The sequence below is a fragment of the Musca autumnalis genome, unplaced genomic scaffold, assembly GCF_047663935.1.
Source record: "Musca autumnalis isolate F117 unplaced genomic scaffold, ASM4766393v1 scaffold_4, whole genome shotgun sequence".
Taxonomy (NCBI): Eukaryota; Metazoa; Arthropoda; class Insecta; order Diptera; family Muscidae; genus Musca; species Musca autumnalis.
In genome coordinates, this window is record NW_027411977.1 from 52908189 (window position 1) to 52927746 (window position 19558).

The 19558-nt window shown below is 37.5% G+C and overlaps 1 protein-coding gene across 2 annotated transcripts in view; it reads right to left on the bottom strand.

Moving 5' to 3' along the window:
* The window catches only part of shep (RNA binding motif single stranded interacting protein alan shepard), a 1233958-nt gene that overhangs the window by 583279 nt on the left and 631121 nt on the right, over nt 1-19558 (bottom strand). The window lies entirely within an intron of this gene.

Here is a 19558-nt window from a genome sequence, read left to right on the forward strand (position 1 = left end):
CTCGCTGCAATTCGATTAAAAGCAAAATTCTTCAACATTAGCTTTATTTGCGCTCATGCTCCCACTGAAGACAAGGACGAACAGACCAGAGATATATTTTTTTCGAGCGCTTAGAAGAAACTTATGACCGTTGCCCTGCCCATGACATTAAAATTATACTAGGCGAGTTTAATGCCGAAATTGGAAAGGAGAAATTCAGTCTCCACAGTGAAACATCTGACAATGGTATGATGCTGATAGACTTTGCACCTGCTAGAAACATGGTAGTTAGCAGTACCAGATTTAAGCACATAAGGACACCTGGCTGTAGCCAGATCAAAGAATAAGAAATCAAATTGATCACGTCGTCATAGATGGAAGACATGCATCAAGCGTGTTGGATATACGATCGTTCCGAGGTGCGAACATAGACTCGGACCAAAACCTTGTTGCAGCAAAGGTACGTACCAGATTAAACGTAGCAAACAAAGTACGAACAGACACAACACGAAAGTTAGACAACAGTAAGCAGCAATCGCAACAGATAGCCACAGCATATTCCACTCAACTATCCCAATAGCTTTATCAAAGCACTCCTCGTCCCGATAACATATCAGGACAATGGCAAAACATTGCCCACTCCGTGCAAACAGCAGCAAAATCGGTACTTGGATACCAGAGACCTCCACCAAAGAATCCATGGTATGACCAGGAGTGTCGTGCTGCTACCGAAGAGAAAAATGCGGCATATAGGGCTACTTTACAATCAGTAGCAACGCGTAGCGCACGAGAGAGGTATTGGGAGAAAAGGAGAGAGGAGAAACGTCTTTTCCGCAGGAAAAAGAGAGAAATGGAAAAGCTGGAGTGTGAACAAATCGAGATGTCCGAAAATTCTACCAAAGAGTGAAACATCAAACTGATGGATTTGGAAATGGAACATCCTCCTGTAGAGACCAGCAAGGTAATCTGGTAACTGATACAAATAGTGTGCTAAGTATATGGAAAGAGCATTTTTCCAAACCGTTGGTATCCAGCAGTAGCGAAGTCGACGAAGATACCACAAATCCAATCCCAGAAGATGGTATTGATTGCATACCACCCGGCCAATGTGAGGTAAAGACAGCAATAAACCGGCTGAAAAATAATAAGGCAGCAGGAGCTGATGACCTAACAGCCGAGCTGTTTAGAACCGGAGGCGACACACTGATAAGGTGTATACATCAGCTAGTTAGCTCCATCCGGCAGGAAGAACGCGTACCCGACGAGTGGAAGCTGAGCATCCTGTGTCCCGTTCATAAGAAAGGAGATAAGACTGTATGCTCAAACTATGGGGGCATAAGTCTTCTCCCTATTGCCTATAAGATAGTGTCAGGGATATTGTGCGAACGACAAAAGCCAATGGTCAACGAAATAATTGGACCATACCAATGCGGGTTTAGACCTGGCAAGTCCACCATTGACCAGATATTTACCCTGCGGCAAATCCTTGAGAAGACCCAAGAGATGGAGATCGACACCTACCACCTTTTTGTCGATTATAAAGCACACTTCGACAGCCCGCTATGTTCAAAGGTATTCCAAGTCATGTCTGAATTTGGTATCCTCGCAAAACTCATTCGGCTTTGTAAAATGACTCTAACTGACACAAGATCTTCAGTTAAAATAGGAAATAACCTCTCCGAAGAATTTTTTATCAAAAGAGGTTTCAGGCAAGGATACAGCCTTTCGTGTGATCTCTTCAACATCCTGTTGGAAGAGGTTATACGAGAGGCAAACGTCAAAAGAAGTGGAACAATCTACACCAATAGTTACATGTTACTTGCTTATGATGATGCTGTAGACATCATGGGACGATCAGTAAAAGAAGTAACCGATACATTTATGAAGGTCGAAGGAGAATCTGCTAAAGTGGGTCTGGCGGTAAACGGTGAGAATACCAAGTTAATGGTGTCGATGCGCAATGCGTCCATTGAGCTCGGACCAACTGTTGAAGTTGGTTCCTATAATTTTGAGGTTGTAAAAGACTTCGTATACCTCATCACCGCAGTAAACACAACAAACGACATCAGTTGTGAAATAAAAACAAGAATTGTATGGGCCAACAGATGCTACTTTGGCTTAAGTAAGCACTTCAAAAACAAAGCCACAACTCGTCAAACAAAAATAACGCTTTACAAAACACTGATACTATCCGTGCTGATGTATGGTTTCGAAGTTGATGTATGGTTTCGAAGCCTGGGTACTTTCGCCAGCAGATAAAGCTGTGCTTGGCGTGTTTGAGAGAAAAAACCAAGGACCAATCTGCGTTGATGGTGAATATCGACGTTGCATGAAGCACGAGCTGTATCTGCTATACAACGACATCAATATAGTTAAACGTATCGAGATGCAACGATTGCGTTGGCTAGACCATATCATAAGAATGGGCGAAGATGAACCCGCTAAAAAGGCGTATAAATACGAGCCGCTTTGCGGTGCACGCAGAATTGGCAGGCCAAGGAATAGATGAAAAGGCGCGGTATTCCAGAGTGCGAAGCAACAAATAGGGAGAATTGGAGATCTTTTCTTAGTTCGGCCTATGGAACAAATGTTCTGTAATGGGCCAGCTCAGTAAGTAATGCTGTACGGTTTATGTTTTACAGAAAACTTCTTCGAAAGAACTACGGGCCAATCTGCGTTGTTCGCTAACATCGACGTCGTATAAAACATGGGATGTACCGGAGAACGACATCGGCCATGTTATGAGAATGAATGAGCGTATAAATACAGACTGCATGGTGGTTGAGGAAAAAGGAATTATAGAGCAGTGGAAATCTATTCAGATTTCTTCCGAAGTAAGTGGTTGCTAAAACGTAAGGAACAATTCCATTCGCTAAGCGTAGGTGGATATTATAATTGATAATTTAAATATGACATAGTCTATCACATTATATAATAGCTCCGGCATAAGGTGTCATTTGTATGCATTTGTGAAGCTTTCCTAACGAAATTCTGTATACATCAATTTAATTAAGTACAAAACATTTCACAAAAATATTGATAAATAAATATTATTATTGAATTAATTCTCTTTCGAGTTGAGCTGTAAGGCCTTTAGAGATACATTGATAAATTAGGAGTCTACCGAAGTCCCACGCATCCAACCATTACACTACGTTTCACGGGTGGTAAAGCCGATCTTCAGGTGTATTAGGATGTTGTTGTTGTGGCAGACGAAGGCAAAGCTTGGAAACTAGTATATATATATCGCACTTCATTAGTCCTGCTTGGTAATCCCATTTTTCAATGTTCACAAATACTACGGTAAGTTTTATTCCTACAAAATTAGTAATTGCTCTTCTATATCAGAAGATTTTATTTTTTGATCATCAATTATTGTCTACTAAAGTTTTGACAAGTTGATGGTGGCTTAGAACGCTAAGACGCCGGCAACCTTGACACTCAGTTGTCGGAGACCCAGGTTCGAATCCCAGCCTGGCTCATGGTGAAATTATTTTTTATTTTTGCCTTATTAAGGCGAAGGCCATTTATAGTGATATTTAATTAATTCTCTTTCGAGTTGAGCTGTAAGGCCTTTAGAGATACATTGAAAAATTAGGAGTCTACCGAAAAATGGGATTACCAAGCAGGACTATAGGAAAAGTTTGGAGTTTCAATTAACTGACATAATTTCGCATATACATTTATCTAATGAAGTGCGATATATATACTAGTTTCCAAGCTTTGCCTTCGTCTGCCACAACAACAACATCCTAATACATCTGAAGATCGGCTTTACCACCCGTGAAACGTAGTGTAATGGTTGTATGCGTGGGACTTCGGTAGACTCCTAATTTTTCAATGTATCTCTATAGACCTTACAGCTCAACTCGAAAGAAAATTAATTAAATATCACTATAAATGGCCATCGCCTTAATAAGGCAAAAAAAAAAAAAAAAAAAATATTATTATTGTTTATATCATAACCCTATTAAATATGCATGGAATATCGTAGCATTTCATGTCTATTTTTTCTCGTCCTTTAGCAATATTTGTTATATTTAGCGGTTGGTTGGCTATAACAACCTGCTGTATCAGAATGCTGTTGCTCGCCCGTCACATGTATGCACTAATATATAAACATACATGCAATAGATTTTTGTGCACATTTAAAGTTGTATGTGTATGAGTTCCGATGCACCGGCACAAACATTCTGTACAATGTCCAACAAATGCAACATAGTTCAACCACATCCGTTTCGAAAGATATACAATTTTGTGGCTTAGAGTATCATTGCCGGTAAGATTGGCTCGCAAATGACGACAATAAAAAATTGAATAACAACAGCAGCTACATCAAATGGCAAAACGGACTAGGTTGGTTGGCTGTTCATTTCTATTCGCTATCATAACACAAAACTACATTCCATAATAAAAAAAGAAACATATTGAGAAAAATATCGGTTTTGGTCGACTCTATTTCCTGTTGGTTTAGTGTATTAAATGTGTGTGTGTGTTTGAGTTTGAGTTTTTGGCCAACAGAATTTTCATCTCTCTCTACCAATCAGCTGTAAAAACATACCGTCTAAATAGACTATCATTGCCAATACAAACAATTTTTTGGTAATTTTGTCACGGCATTAAATTCACTTGTCCTCGTTAGGTGAATGCTTTTGTTGTGGTTGTTGTTGTTATTGTTGTTCTTTTTTTTCAATTTTGTTATTGTTTATTAGAGTTTGTTTGCATCTGTGTATGTGTGTTCAAGCGATTTTTCTGGGTCTTCAGGGATGCCATGTGTTCGATACAATATTGTTTCCTGAAAAAAAATCTAGAGATGTCCAAGATTCAGAAAATTCAGAAGATTCGGAAAATTCTACCAAAGATAGAAACATCATATACATATTATATGTTCAGATTTTTTGAAAATACTTTTGAAGATGTTAGTATCCGCGTAGACAGAATGAGGTAGACACAGTTATAAGACGTCTAAATAAATAATACAGGCTAGGGTGACGTAGGGGATGAGAGATACCAAGTAACGGTCCTGACAGGCTTTAACATGGCAAAGTCCAGGATTTATCTCGGTCCCTCTCTCATCTAAAGTGGACACTGACCTCCCCGTGGTGTCACCTGGTGCAGCTGCTTTAACATCCGTTTAAGGTAGTGAGCTAAAATGTGCCGCGCGTTCACCTATAAGAACGTTAAAGACTTGGGTTTGGGCGTCGGGTTAGTAACCCTCCCCTAGATAAAAGCTGCCTATTATGAAAAAACAAAATGTTCGCACTCTTTATAGAGAAGGTGCAGTTTACACATTAGCAGATGTACTTGAAAAGTACAAGGCCGACATAACTGCCATCCAGGAAATACGATGGAATGGGAAAGGCGTCACAACAGCACCTAAAGGTGACGCACTATATTATAGCTGCAATGACATAAAGCATGAGTTTGGTTGCGGATTTGTAGTTGGTCGGAGGTTAAAACATCTGGTCTCCAGCTTCACCCCAGTGAATGAAAGACTCGCTGCAATTCGACTAAAAGCAAAATTCTTCAACATCAGCTTTATTTGCGCTCATGCTCCCACTGAAGACAAGGACGAACAGACCAAATATATATTTTATGAGCGCTTAGAAGAAACATATGACCGTTGTCCTGCCCATGACATTATAAAAATTGGAAAGGAAAATATCTTTGGCCCAACAGTCGGAAAATTCAGTCTCCACAATGAAACATCTGACAACATGGTAGTTATCAGCTCCAGATTTAAACATCTCGACATCCATAAGGGCACCTGGCTGTCTCCAGATCAGAAACAAGAAATCAAATTGATCACGTTGGGATAGATGAAAGACATTCATGGAGAGTGTTGGATGTGCGTTTGTTCCTAAGGGCAAACAAGGGAACACTACCTTGTTGCAGCAAAAGTACGCACCCGGTTAAACGTAGCAAACAAAGTACAAGCAAATACAACACGAAAGTTAGACATCGGTAAGCTTTAATCACAACAGATAACCACAGCATATTCCACTCAACTAGCCCAATTGCTTAATCAAAGCACAGCTCATCCCGATAACATATAACATCAATGATAAAGCATTGCACACTGTATCAATACAGCCGCAAAATCCAGGAGTGACGTGCTGCTACCGAAGAGGAAAATGCGGCATATAGAGCTACTTTACAATCAGTAGCAACGCGTAGCGCACGAGAGAGGTATCGATAGAAAAGGAGAGAGGAGAAACGTCTTTTCCGCAGGAAAAAGAGAGAGATGGAAAAGCGGGAGTGTGAACAAATCGAGATGTACCGGAGACAGAATGAAGTCCGAAAATTCTAGCAAAGAGTGAGACATCAAACTGATGGCTTTGATACAGGCACCTCCTCCTGTAGAGATGAGGAAGGTAATTTGGTAACTGATACAGATAGTGTGCTCAGGATATGGAAAGAACGACGAAGATACCACAGATCCAATCCCAGAAGATGGTATTGAATGTACCCGCCCAGCCAAGATGAGGTAAAGACAGCAATAAACCGGCTGAAGATTAATAAGGCAGCGGGAGCCGATGGCTTACCAGCTGAGCTGTTCAAAACCGGAGGGGACACGCTGATAAGGTGTATTCATCAGCTAGTTAGCACCATCTGGCAGGAAGAAAGTGTACTCGACGATTGGAATCCGAATATATTGTGCCCCGTCCACAAGAAAGGAGATAAGACTGTATGCTTTAACTATAGGGGCATAAGTCTTCTCACTATCGCCTACAAGATCGTGTCGGGGATATTGTGCGAACGGCTAAAGCCAATGGTCAACGACATAATTGGGCCATACCAATGGGCTATAGACCTGGCAAATCCACCATTGACCAGATATTTACACTGCGGCAACCCCTAGAGAAGATCCAGATCAACACCTACCACCTTTTGTCGATTAAAAAGCAGCCTTCGAAAGCAGCCTCCAAAGGTATTCCAAGCCATGCCTGAATTAGGTATCACCGCAAAGCTCATTCGGCTTTGTAAAATGACTCTAACTGACACAAGATCTTCAGTTAAAATAGCAAAGAACCTCTCCGAAGAGTTTTGTACCAAAAGAGGTTTCAGGCAAGGAGACAGTCTTTCGTGTGATCTTTTCAACATCCTGCTAGAAAAGGTAATACGAGAGGCAAACTTCAAAAGAAGTGGCAGAATATACACCAATAGCCACATGTTACTTGCTTATGCTGATGATATAGACATCATGGGACGATCAGTAAAAGAAGTAACCGATGCCTTTATGAAGGTCGAAGGAGAATCTGCCAAAGTGGGTCTGGCGGTAAACGGCGGGAAGACCAAGTTGGTGGTATCGGCGCGTAATGCGTCCATTGAGCTCGGACCAACTGTTGAAGTTGGTTCCTATAATTTTGAGGTAGTAAAAGACTTCTTATACCTCGGCACCGTCGTAAACACAACAAATGACATCAGTTGTGAAATAAAAAGAAGTATTGTATTGGCCAACAGATTCTACTTTGGCTTAAGTAAGCAGTTTAAAAACAAAGCTACATCTCGTCAAATAAAAATAACACTCTACAAAACACTGATACTACCCGTGCTGATGTATGGTTCCGATGCCTGGGTACGTACGCAAGCAGACATGGCAGTGCTTGGTGTGTTTGAGAAAAAAATTCTTCGTAAGATCTACTGACCAATCAGCGTTGACGGTGAATATCGACGTCGCATGAACCCCGAACTGTATCTGCTATACAACGACATCAATATAGTTAAACGTATCGAGATGCAACGATTTCTTTAGCTAGGCCATATCATAAGAATGAGCGATGATGAACCCGCTAAAAAGGCGTAAAAATACTTGGCGGTGCACGCAGAATTGGCAGGCCAAGGAATAGATGGCGCAAACAAGTGGATGAAGAGATGAAAAGGCGCGGTATTCCAGAAAGCGAAGCAATAAACAGATAGAATTGGAGATCTTTTCTTAATTCGGCTTACGGAACAAATGTTCTGTAATGGACCAGCTAAAGGAAGGAACCGCTTGTTTGCCAGATGAGCTATTCAAGGTCAGGGCAGACACACAAGTGTTTGCCTGAGTTAGTTAGCACCACCAGCAGAGGAAACGAATACACGATCATTGAAAAGTGAGTGTACAAATAACTTTGTACATGTCTTTGGGTGAGGTTAGGGCACTGGGAAAATCAAACCATTAAAAATAAATATTGCATATTATTCATTTCCCAGTGCCATAAAATACCATATGTTTTCAATGCAGCGCTCTTATGCGCTGGCGCAGACGGCAATTATTAATCTATTTTAAATATGTATGATGAAATCCGAGCCATCGTAAATCTATGTGTGTGAGCACTGATAAGAAAGAATGTCATAAAGTCCACACACGAAGATAACGATACGCTCAGTAGGTAGAAGGCATACAATGTAGGGACAAAACAACCCTCCTTGTGTGCTGGCTAAATAGATCAAAAAGATTGTATGTCTGCGTGTAGGCTAAGATAGATTAGTTTAAGTAGCTCTTAAGTTTCATTTTATTTTAATAAAATTAGAATTGAATCCTCAACCAAACGGAAAGGTTGTCTTTTCTCTTCTCGCTTTTACAGTGAGCATTCTAAGTTTATTTCACAATGAAGGAAATAAAACAATGAAAAAAATAAAAAAGTGAATGCGGAAAGCAGGACTGTGAAAAACGTCGAGATGTATAGGAGGCAGAATGAATTCTGAAAATTCTACCAAAGAATGAAACTGATGGCTTTATTACAGTCGCATCCTCCTGTAGAGACGAGCAATATAATCTGGTACAGGTTATAGAAGATTGACTGTATATCGCCCGGACAGGATAATATAAAGGCAACAATAAAGCCCTCAAGATTAATAAGGTCATTGTCGTACATGGTTCACCAGCCGATATGTTTTACACTGGAGACGACACACTGATATGATGTACATTTGTGGTTCCCAGTGGTCAAAAAGCTCACACACCTACAATTGTGGGCTTTGGTGCAGTCTTAACAGAAAGAAAACTAATGTTTCCATATAAGTTTGGAACATTTCATGGTGGAGCATGTTAAATGTTCATCCCGGCTATCATTTTGGGATGTCGGAATATAGTTAGTTTTCCATCACCTAAATAATTACACACACTGTAAGCCACAGTTGGGAGCCACCGTGGTGCAATGGTAGGCACGTCTGCCTTGCACTTAGAATTTCCGCAGTTCAATGCAATTAGAATTTCAGTGTCGCAAATCTCCTTGCTTACATTTCCTGAGTATTGCAGCCATGAAAAACTTCTCTACAAGTGATGTCGTGAGACACTTCGATCGGATTCGGCGATAAAAAGTAGGTAGGTGGGTAGTAACATATGTGTATATATGTGGTCAGATAACTAAGGTTTAACCTTAACAGGGTCTCACTATTGTTGTTTTTTTTTTTTTTTTTTTTTAAATGGACCGTTTCCCTTTGCAACTATATTTCGCATGGGAGTTACCTATTACCCCCTCTCCTCAATATTCCTATTTTGCAAACGACAGATGACTTTACGTTGTTTAGGATCTATGAATTGCTTCAACGTACTTCCACGACTTTTGAAGAAGTTTTGTAACATAGAAACAAGCCTCTTTTGGGAATATTCAGTACGGAAAGGCCATGACTGCAATGGCATAACACGTGACACGTAGATGGTTGAAATCACGGAATTGAAAATTGGATATGTAAAATAAAATACGGAATTGAAAAATGGATATTTAAAATAAAATACATTGAAAGTCTAGCCCTACTTCGTAGTAGGGATGACATTAAAGAAAATCGTATCGTAGGGCGTATGAAGAATTTATTTTTTTCATACGACCCACGTATCTTTATGTATAAGAGGACTTCTTTTCTTACGCCTGTGAAACAACAAACCAATCTGATAGTAAAAATAAGTCGTTGTTTGACCGGCTACATATGAAGACGTGTGCCGACGATGTACTGTGGAAAAAATATCGATTTAACGCGCATACGCCAATTTAAAATTTATTAGTGCAGTATTGATCTAAAGTGTCCCCAGAATATAACGGCATTTAAAATAATTTGCCCGTCGATGGAAAAAGAACAGATCACCTTTACATTGATGCAAAGTAGGTAGTAGGTACTACAATAGTCGTCAATCTATTCCATTTTTCCAAGTCGGAATTTTGATAGGATATTCACGAAATGTTGGTGGTGAAAGGCGGTCCCAGAGAGGAAGAAGCTTATTGATTTTGGTGATGGTTGCATAATGTTCATGGGTTGGAATGGGCAAAATACTAATGTGGAGCAAAATTCTACGTTTTATTTTTATGGGAAAATCTCCCTAGCAAAGATGCAAAGTTTTTGTAGTTACGCCACAGATCGAAATTATGATCGGATCGTCACGAAATCTTGAAGGCTGATGGAGGTCCCAGAAAGGAACAAGGCTATTGATCTTGGTGATGGTGATGGTCAGATAATATTAAGGAGCCGAAATGTTTAAATATGAAAACATCTCCAGTCTTCTAGTTGGGATATTCCAAAACAAAGCTTGTCAATGGAAGTAGAAAAACTTTTACAAAGTTGCAAAGTAGGTTGGCGTACCATTTTTTACTTGAATTGTAATGACGAATATACCAGCTTTGGTTAGGCGCATTTAAACAAAAGGACAATCATGACATTCTGAGGTATTTATTGATCCCAATACTTAAGATATAGGCAAATACGCTCAGATATCCATATTTCCAATTTGTGGAATTTTATTTTTAACGCAGATATCTGTGTTGGCATTGATGGTAAAATATCAGATCTGCTTCTCTTCTGCAAAGCTTTCGAGAGTAGTCAAATATAAAATTATTATTTTGGTTCAGTTAGCCTTAAGTTATTTGGTATAAAAGCTCTCTAAAGAAATGTTTAACAGTGAAAAGCTTATGCAAAGAGTGGTGATGAAGAGTATCACATAGTCGACCCCGTCCCGACTATAGTCCCCGCTCACTTGCTTATTTCTTTGTTATTACACTTATAATGTGCAAAGGATGGACCAATGTCAGTCAATACTTTTAAGTTAGTCACCGCGGCATTTTTAAGCTTTTGATCCATTATGACAAAGTGGTACCTTCAGTACAAACTTCAAAGCTATTCTCAAACATTGCTTGAGCTGCGAAAATTTTTAATTTTTTTCAACACGTATTTAGTCGTGCTTTCCAGACATTTTAGTTGGCGCTGCACAGTTGTTTAGAATCGTTTTTTCCTGGTTAAAATTATATAACTCTAAACGGATAGAGATATTTTTTAAGGTCAGATTTAAACTTTTGAGTTTTTTTAATGTTTTGCATCAAAATATGGGGGTATATACTCTTTTTTCGAATCGATTTAGATGTTGTCTGAACAGATCAACCGATTCGGTCCAAAATTTGGTTTTGGTAATATATCATCCAAACTTGGTTTAAGTTCAATTTCTACCAGAAATAGATCAGGTTAGAATATGGACTATATTGGTTCACTCTGGTTCACTGGTGGCGTATTTTATTGTGATAGTTGTTACATTTTTTTTTTAAATCGTCTAGCTTAATCCCATTATTGTTGTTTTAATATTTTAAGAACTGCTCTCAAAGCGATTTGATTTTTTGCAGCAAATTGTATTCGCTTCCTTATTACAACGGTATCACCTTTTAAGGGACAAGTCCATACTTCCTGAAAGGTTTAAAAAACCCTACGACCACCATAAGTAGTGGTTGGTGCGCACGATAATTTTCGAACTGGATTTTCCGAACTTTGCATATCGTAATATTTCTGCAAATTTTAAATAAATTTTGGTCTACTTCTGAAGTTAAAAATTATTCTCTAACGCGGTACACGCGATATCGGATCTACCGATTTGGTCCATAATATTTTGTCCAAAATTAGTTAATGTTCGAAAATAGGCCATATTGGTCCACTTTCAACATTTGTTAAGGGTACTTTAAGGTCTGTTTGAGGATCCTTTGGAAATTTATATCGAAGGTACGCGATATTTTGTTTTTGTGGACATGCCACATTTTTGCTTTGAACAAACTGAGTATATTTAATATCGCAAGTTAGATTTCATGATTTTATTCATAAGTTTTGGAACTAGTGCAAGGACCTAGGAACTAGATTACCCAACCAGGCTGGTTGTTTGGGCCACATCAGAAGTCAAACCCTTTTCCACGTGCATGCTAGCTCATTACCTTTACCGGGTGTTAAAGGCAGTTCCCCAGGTCACAACGCGGGCAGGTCAGTGTCCAATAGCGAAACCATGTTACATAATTTGATGGTTGTGTGGATTTGAATCTTCGGCTTTCGTTTTTCACTTGCACAAATGTTCGCACATAAAGCTCAACTCCAACGAGAAATTAATAAAAAAAACAAGTAAAAAAGTGTCAGTCGGCTTTGCCTACAGATATATACCCTCAGCCAATGTGAAGTGAAACTTTCACCTACGGACAGATCGAATGTATTTAAGGTCTCTTCAAAATTTTGTGGCCCTTTTTGGACATTTGAACTTGCCGACAAAAATTTGGACTAGGAATTAACTGCACTAAGACACAAATGTTGAAACTTTGTGGGGGGGAGGGGGCGTACCCTTAGAGAGGGCCGATATGGGCCATTTTAGAAGTTAAACTAAATTTTGACAAACTATTAGGAGATCCAAAGTTTGAACCAAATTTGTTGCCCCATTCAAGTGATATCGTCGTAGAATTTTTGTAACATATTAAAATATTGGGGAGAAGGACCAGAAGTTGTGGACCGGTATTGTCCCATGAAACTAAGTTTGGATATAATATGACGAAGACCAAATGTTGGACCAAATCGGTTGAACAGTTCGAGAGTTATCGTGCTCTCGAACCGGCACATATGGTGACATATGGGTTTTTTACACCTTTCGGGCTGTTTTCCCAAGAAATATGGAGAGCAGGTCTTTAAGTGAACTTATCCAAAGGAGTAGACAAATATAGTCCATATTCGAACCTGATCTATATCTGGTAGATATATTAGGATCTGCAAAGTATGGATTACATCGGTCACTCCCTTCAAGAGTTATCGTGCGCACAATTTTTCCGAAAATTTTTGAACTTTTGTGGGGAGAGACCTGAAGGAGTGGACCGATATGGTGTATCTTCGAATTTAAACTATGTTTGGACAAAATAATACGAAGGCCAAATTTTGGACCGAATCGGCAGATCCGGCTATTTTTCTCAGGAAGTATGGACTTGCCCCTGATGAAACTTGTACCGTCGTGTAGGGGGCAGTGACTACAAGTTGTTGCAACAAAAATCAAAGCGATTCGAAAGCAGGTCCTAATCTGAACTTATCCGAAATTTTGTGTGAGAGGTTTTGTGGGGGAAGGAGTGGACCGATTGAGTCCATATTGGAACCTCATCTAAATCTTGTAGAAATTTTACGATGTGCAAAGTATGGTTCAAATCGGTTACTTTCTTCAAGAGTTATCGTGCGCACAAATTTTCCGAACATTTTCGAACTTTTGTGGAGGAGGTACCGGAAGGAGTGGACCGATATAACCCATCTTCGAATTTAACTAAGTTTGGGGAAAATATTACGAAAGCCAAATTTTGGACCGAATTGCTTGATCTATTCGAGAGTTATCGTGCTCTCCAACCAGACAGACAGACGGACGGACATTGATAAATCAACTCCAAATTGTCTGAAACGGATTTCGTCCAAACATATTTGAGTCTTCGAAGAGACACATTTTGCATGTATGAAAGTGTATATACCCTCGTTGGCATAAATGCTAAGGGTATAATTAATGTTAAAATTATCTTCGCCTTAACAGGCAAAATTTTCACTTGCAAAAATCTTCGATCATAATGCTCAGATCCATCAAGAAAATAATTAAAAGTTTTTTGTCATTGTATTTTATAATTATATAAAAATTATTATATAATTTACCAACATTTCAATTCAATGTTTAGTTGTCGCACATTCGTATGTAATACAACCATTGTGGTACTGTGCAGTTTTATGTATCGTATTATCGTGAGAAAAATATTTATGTATATAAGAAGCAGATGGTAACACTCTAACCACTAAACCTCATATTGGCCAATTTTAAGTTTTGTTATTTTATTATTTTTTCAGAAAAATTTGTATTGCTTTGCGCCGCAAGTGGACAATGAATATTGTTTCATTTTCAACAACTGCAGATAGAATCGTTATCAGCTTCAATGCCATCATTGAACATAAAGCGCCAAAAATTCAATTCTAAAAAAACACAAACGTAACAACATACTACATATGGACATCTATACATATACTCTTCAATGGATCGATCATGTGTTTGTATGCGAGAATACAATGTCCAATAGAAACTGCAAAATTGAAAATAAAATAACAACAGAAACATTTGGTCATATTGGAATTAAACAATTTGTAAATGGTCGAATTAAAAATGCTTCCATAAAAAATTAAAAAAAGGAGTTGCAGCTAAAGAAAATGATAACAAATGTGATAAAATTATGTTTGATGGTAAGAACTTGCAACTTGATGCCGTCACATTATTTTATATCAATATATTATTTGATAATATAAATCCTCATTTTATATCCCTTTTGCCAAAAATTGTTATTTCTGCAATTGTTTTCTTTTTTGTGTGCCCCCCCCCCCCCCCCTACTGTTGTTAGCCATTTCGAGAATTTCTCGTTAAGTACCATTCTGTTGGTTTTTGGCGATAATAATGGTCAGTTGTTTTGTGGCATTTCAATTTACATGAATTATAAATTTGGCGTGTTCTGCAGTATTGAACATCATTGCCAGCAAATGACAATTGTTATGGTTGTGCTGCTGCTACATTATTTTTAGGTTGATGTTATTTATGTTCGAAATGTTGCATTTTAAAGCACTTATTATCCGTTGGAAACTACTAAACCAAGTAAAAACATCTGATGTTAACCGCCAATGGGCAAATGTACACATAATCCAATATTATTGATATTTTACCTCCCTGTTTAGGATTTTACAATTACTGTGATTTTTAATTAAAAACATACAGCTTATTGAAAAAGATACATGAATTACAGAAAAAACGGCAACAATAAATGATTTCAAGTAAGGGAATTCAGAAGCTCAGTTTTTTTTTGAATTTTTAAAAATTTAAAATTTGAAGAAAAATTGACAGTACTTCGACAATAGATATTAACTATACACACACAATTGATACAGAGAGAGAGAGAGTACAGATGATCTAAAATCTCCTTCCCATCGATTATAACGTACGATCGAGAACACTGCGCAGCTGAAATCAGGGAAGTACACAGGGAAGCCACATTGAACAAAAATCATAAAATTTAAAAATTTAGGAACAGAGTCAGTCGACTACAAAAATGTTCGTAAGATTTCAGTAAACAAGTTCCTAGAACATATAAAGTATTAAAATCGAATATTTTCTAAAGAGTTTTGCTATTTGAGCTTAAAGAACCTTTCACTGACAGTTCGTATGTTCCAGAAAATTGTTTACTAATATTTTTGCAACATTATTGTAGTTAATCGTTTTCTTGAATATTGAACGGTTTAGTATCTTTGGACCAGAACCAGAGAAAACAGAATAAAAATGTCATTTGGTTTGTTATTTTGATCTTTAAGAACCGTTTATTCAGTCTGATATCTGTAGACCACAACCCGAGAAAAAACTTTAAAAGCAAGAAGACGTTTGATTCAATTTCAACTTCTATATGTATGCCAAAAGTTGTAAAACCTACGAAAATGTCATTAATGTCAATCTTGTAGAGAATTTTCATAGCTACAACATTCGTGAAAACCTAAACAACCCCTAAAAATGTCAACTTGAATCGCAATTTATTTAAAAAGCGCTCTTTTTTATTTTTCTCATTTATGAACATTGTAGTTTCAGAATCCGCAAAACATCACAGGTGTAAGCACCTTCTATTTAAATTTGATTCAAGAGCACCGTGTAACGTAACTGATACGCAATGGGATAACTTACAAATCTTCCAGAATGCTGCCCTGAGAACAGCTACAGGGTGTCACCTCATGTCTTCAGTGGACCATTTATATAAGGAGACCAAGATCCTGCCGGCGCTTCGACACAACAGGATGTTGACGATGCAGTGCTTGCTTGAATTCTATAGGCAAGACCACCCAAATCACCATCTGGTGGATATGTCCGAACCACCCAGGCGAGTCAGGGAGGATAATCGTGATCTGGAAAGGGAGGTCCAGAGATTTAAAAGAGAACCCCTAGATCAACTTTCTTATCAGGTATGTTTGAGAGTTATTCACACTGATGCGGTCGCTGCGGCTTTAGAAGCCTACAGTGAAGATCCACCATCCGTGGAAGCGGAAGAACAAAAGCTGCCAAGACAAACTAGAGTCATGTTGGCGCAACTAAGATCTGATTGGGTCACGATTGATGGCACGCAGAATATCTGCCCAGCATGCGGCACAGGTCCGCAGCTCTTGAATCCACTCTCACTATTCAGGTGGCGTCCTTTTTGAACTTGGAGCTGGATGTAGAACCGAATTAATAAAATGAAGACATAGACATACATGTAGAAGCTGCTACAACAACAACAACTAGTCCTTGGATGTTAAGAATTGAAAATGAACCATATTGAAACCACGTTCGGAATTTTAAAGTTTTTAACGAAAATTTTCCAACACAATTGATGCAATACCTAAAAAATCTTTGAAATGAATATTACCCATATAAGTTTAACTTTTTGGTTAAATTAAAATTTTAAACCACATTAGCTCTTATTTGCCCTATTGGGTTCTAATTCCCGCAAAGAATTGCTATAATAGGTCCAAGTTTTCCCTATCGACAGATTTTCAGTATTTCGCAGCTATTAGCCTAATTTTAAAAACTGTTGTCCGTAATATGGATATTGGAAATATATACTTTTGGTGGGAAAACCGGCAAGGTGGTGGAAAGTTCTCAAAATTGATCCACGTTTGAATATAAGGATTACATTAGCGAGTATGAAGAAGGGAGATATACAGCGTTTAACTGGTGGAAAATATAAACAGTTCGGCCCGAACATAACACACTAACTTCCCATTAAAAAAAATTTTGTATTATTTTGCTTTATTAAGTTTTCTATTGAACACATTTTCGACCACAAGGACTGGTTCTGATAAGAAGATCTATCTCAAAACCTTTTTAATGTTATTTGTATACCAATTATTAATTAATTTAAATAAATACCTCAAAGAAGAAGAATAAGTCGAATCCGCAAGTGCAGATTAGACTTATTTCCATCTTAGTTGTACGAATAGATGTTTATGATCTCGATGACTTTAAAAACATTCCAAGGTAAAATTATCGCAGCTTAATATAATAAGCTGTTATTGTACTAAATTTTTAGAAAAAATCTTTATAACTCCGGATTCGCAAAAGTTTTTTAAATACAGTTAGTCAACTATATTATTGCAAACGATGCATTTTTAAAAATTTAGATGTTTAAATTGGAGTTACTACAAGAAATTCTTTCAATAATGTTTGGATTTTTTAAATATCTGTTGATTTACCTGTTAATAACAACATCAAGCCAATAAATCCAGAAATCGGTTGGAAATAACAAAAACAGCGGACAAAAAGGATAGGTACCTGCTTTTTGTGGTGTCAACTAAATAATTGCAAAATGAATTAATGTGCAATAAAAACGTGGGGTTTCCTCCGTGATTTTTTTGCATTTAAGGATTTTTAAGACTTTTATGGTATGTGGACATGTAGATCAATAATTTTTAATCATAAATTAATTTTTGTGTGTGTAACAAAGACGGTCTATTCAGAAAAAGAGAAAGTCAGGTAAACGGGTTCGGAAAATTTGCTACATTTGGTCTATTCCAATTATTATAATGGTAAATCCGAAAGAGAAATCCCTAAAATCACCTCTAGTAGGCTGAGAAGTGTATAGAACATCATATACCACACCGAGAAAGAAGCCAGGCTCAAACTGAGGGCGTTACATGGCGGATCCAAAATAGTAACCACACGAATTGACTGTAGAATGATTAAAGAAATTAACGAAATAGCTCAAAGCAGCACCAGAAAATAGATTTTTCTAATTATAAATGATTTTGGAGTAAATGTGTCACATGGAAAAGTCAGAAAAGTTCTTCATAATAACAAGCACTCATCACGGATGACTAGGTAAAAACCATTGCCCTCCAATCACAACATATAGAAACTATTCAGACTTGTTATAGACAACTTTTCACTCCATCTTTAGTATTGGGAAGGCGTTATATTTTCTGATGAGACTAAAATTATGTTGCACTATCACAACGGACCTCAAAAAGTATTGAGAAAACCCTTGAAAGCCATTGAAAACAAAAATTTAATACATACCGTAAAGTTCGGAAAACTGTCAGTTATGGTATGGGGTTGTATACCAAGCAGTGACGTTGGTAAAATCCTGATTTTGGAAGAAACAATGACATAGGAAGTTTATTTAGATGTTTTAAGAAAATATTCAACCAAAAGTGTCAAGAAATTTAGGCCCGTTGGCCCTGAAAATTCAAGTACTACCAAGACAACGGCCCTAAGCATAAATCTAATTTATGTAGCACTTGGTTGTTATACAACTGTACCAAAGACATTTACAGCCCGTTCCAGTGTCTAGATATTAACCTCATCGAAAATGCATAGGTACACCTGAAGGAAAAAGTCGGGAATAGGTCGCCCACTAACCTGGGGGACTAAATAAAATGCAATAAAGAAAAATTGCTAAAAAGTACCATTGGAATATGACATTCCGATACTTATTTATTAAATACAGATACGTTTACAATCTGTTTTTGATGCCAAATGTGGGCATACGAAATATTAGAACCAACTTTTCGAAAAATACCGTGAAAGACTGAAAAGTTGTGAATTTTGCAATTCTTAAGTTGACAGTGCAAATAATGAGTTGTACTCATTTTTGTTAATTTTAAGAAAATGTTTAGTGAAATTTAGCTACTTTTTAGTTTATTATATTAATAAACATGTGTAAGAATTGTATTGTTAACAAAAATATTAATAATGATATTTATTTATACCAATAAAATGATGTTTTATTTAAAATTTTGTAATAATTTTGGTTTTGCAATAATTAAGTTGACTAACTGTATCTGTTTTACGCAATTGTTCTATGTCGGAAACTCCTTTTAATGGATGGATTTGGACGCACTCTGTCTTATTAGATTCACAATGCAAAAAAATCAATTTACGCGGACTTCCACGCGGGCTTCGCGAGTTACCATACCCCACACCTCAGTTTCAACATAAGTACATTTTCTACAAAAAGGCTGAAATACCTTTAGCCTGTGTTGTTAGAGGAAGAAAGGAGACAACATGGATCGATAATATTACAGAATGGACTGGCATCCGAGATACTACAACCCTATTATCAAAAGCTAGAGATAGAAATGCGTTTGCAGACATACTAAGCAATCTTTAACCAAATATTGTATATATCAGCAATATTTTTGAAAATTTAACATAGCTGAAGCCAAGGTTTACCCTTTTAGAATACGCGACTTGTGGTTCTATATTATACAAATTAAATATTTTTGGATAAAATCAAATGTTGTTGGACGTGGCAAAAAATATTGGCCTTAAAAGATAATTTGTGTGGAAGCT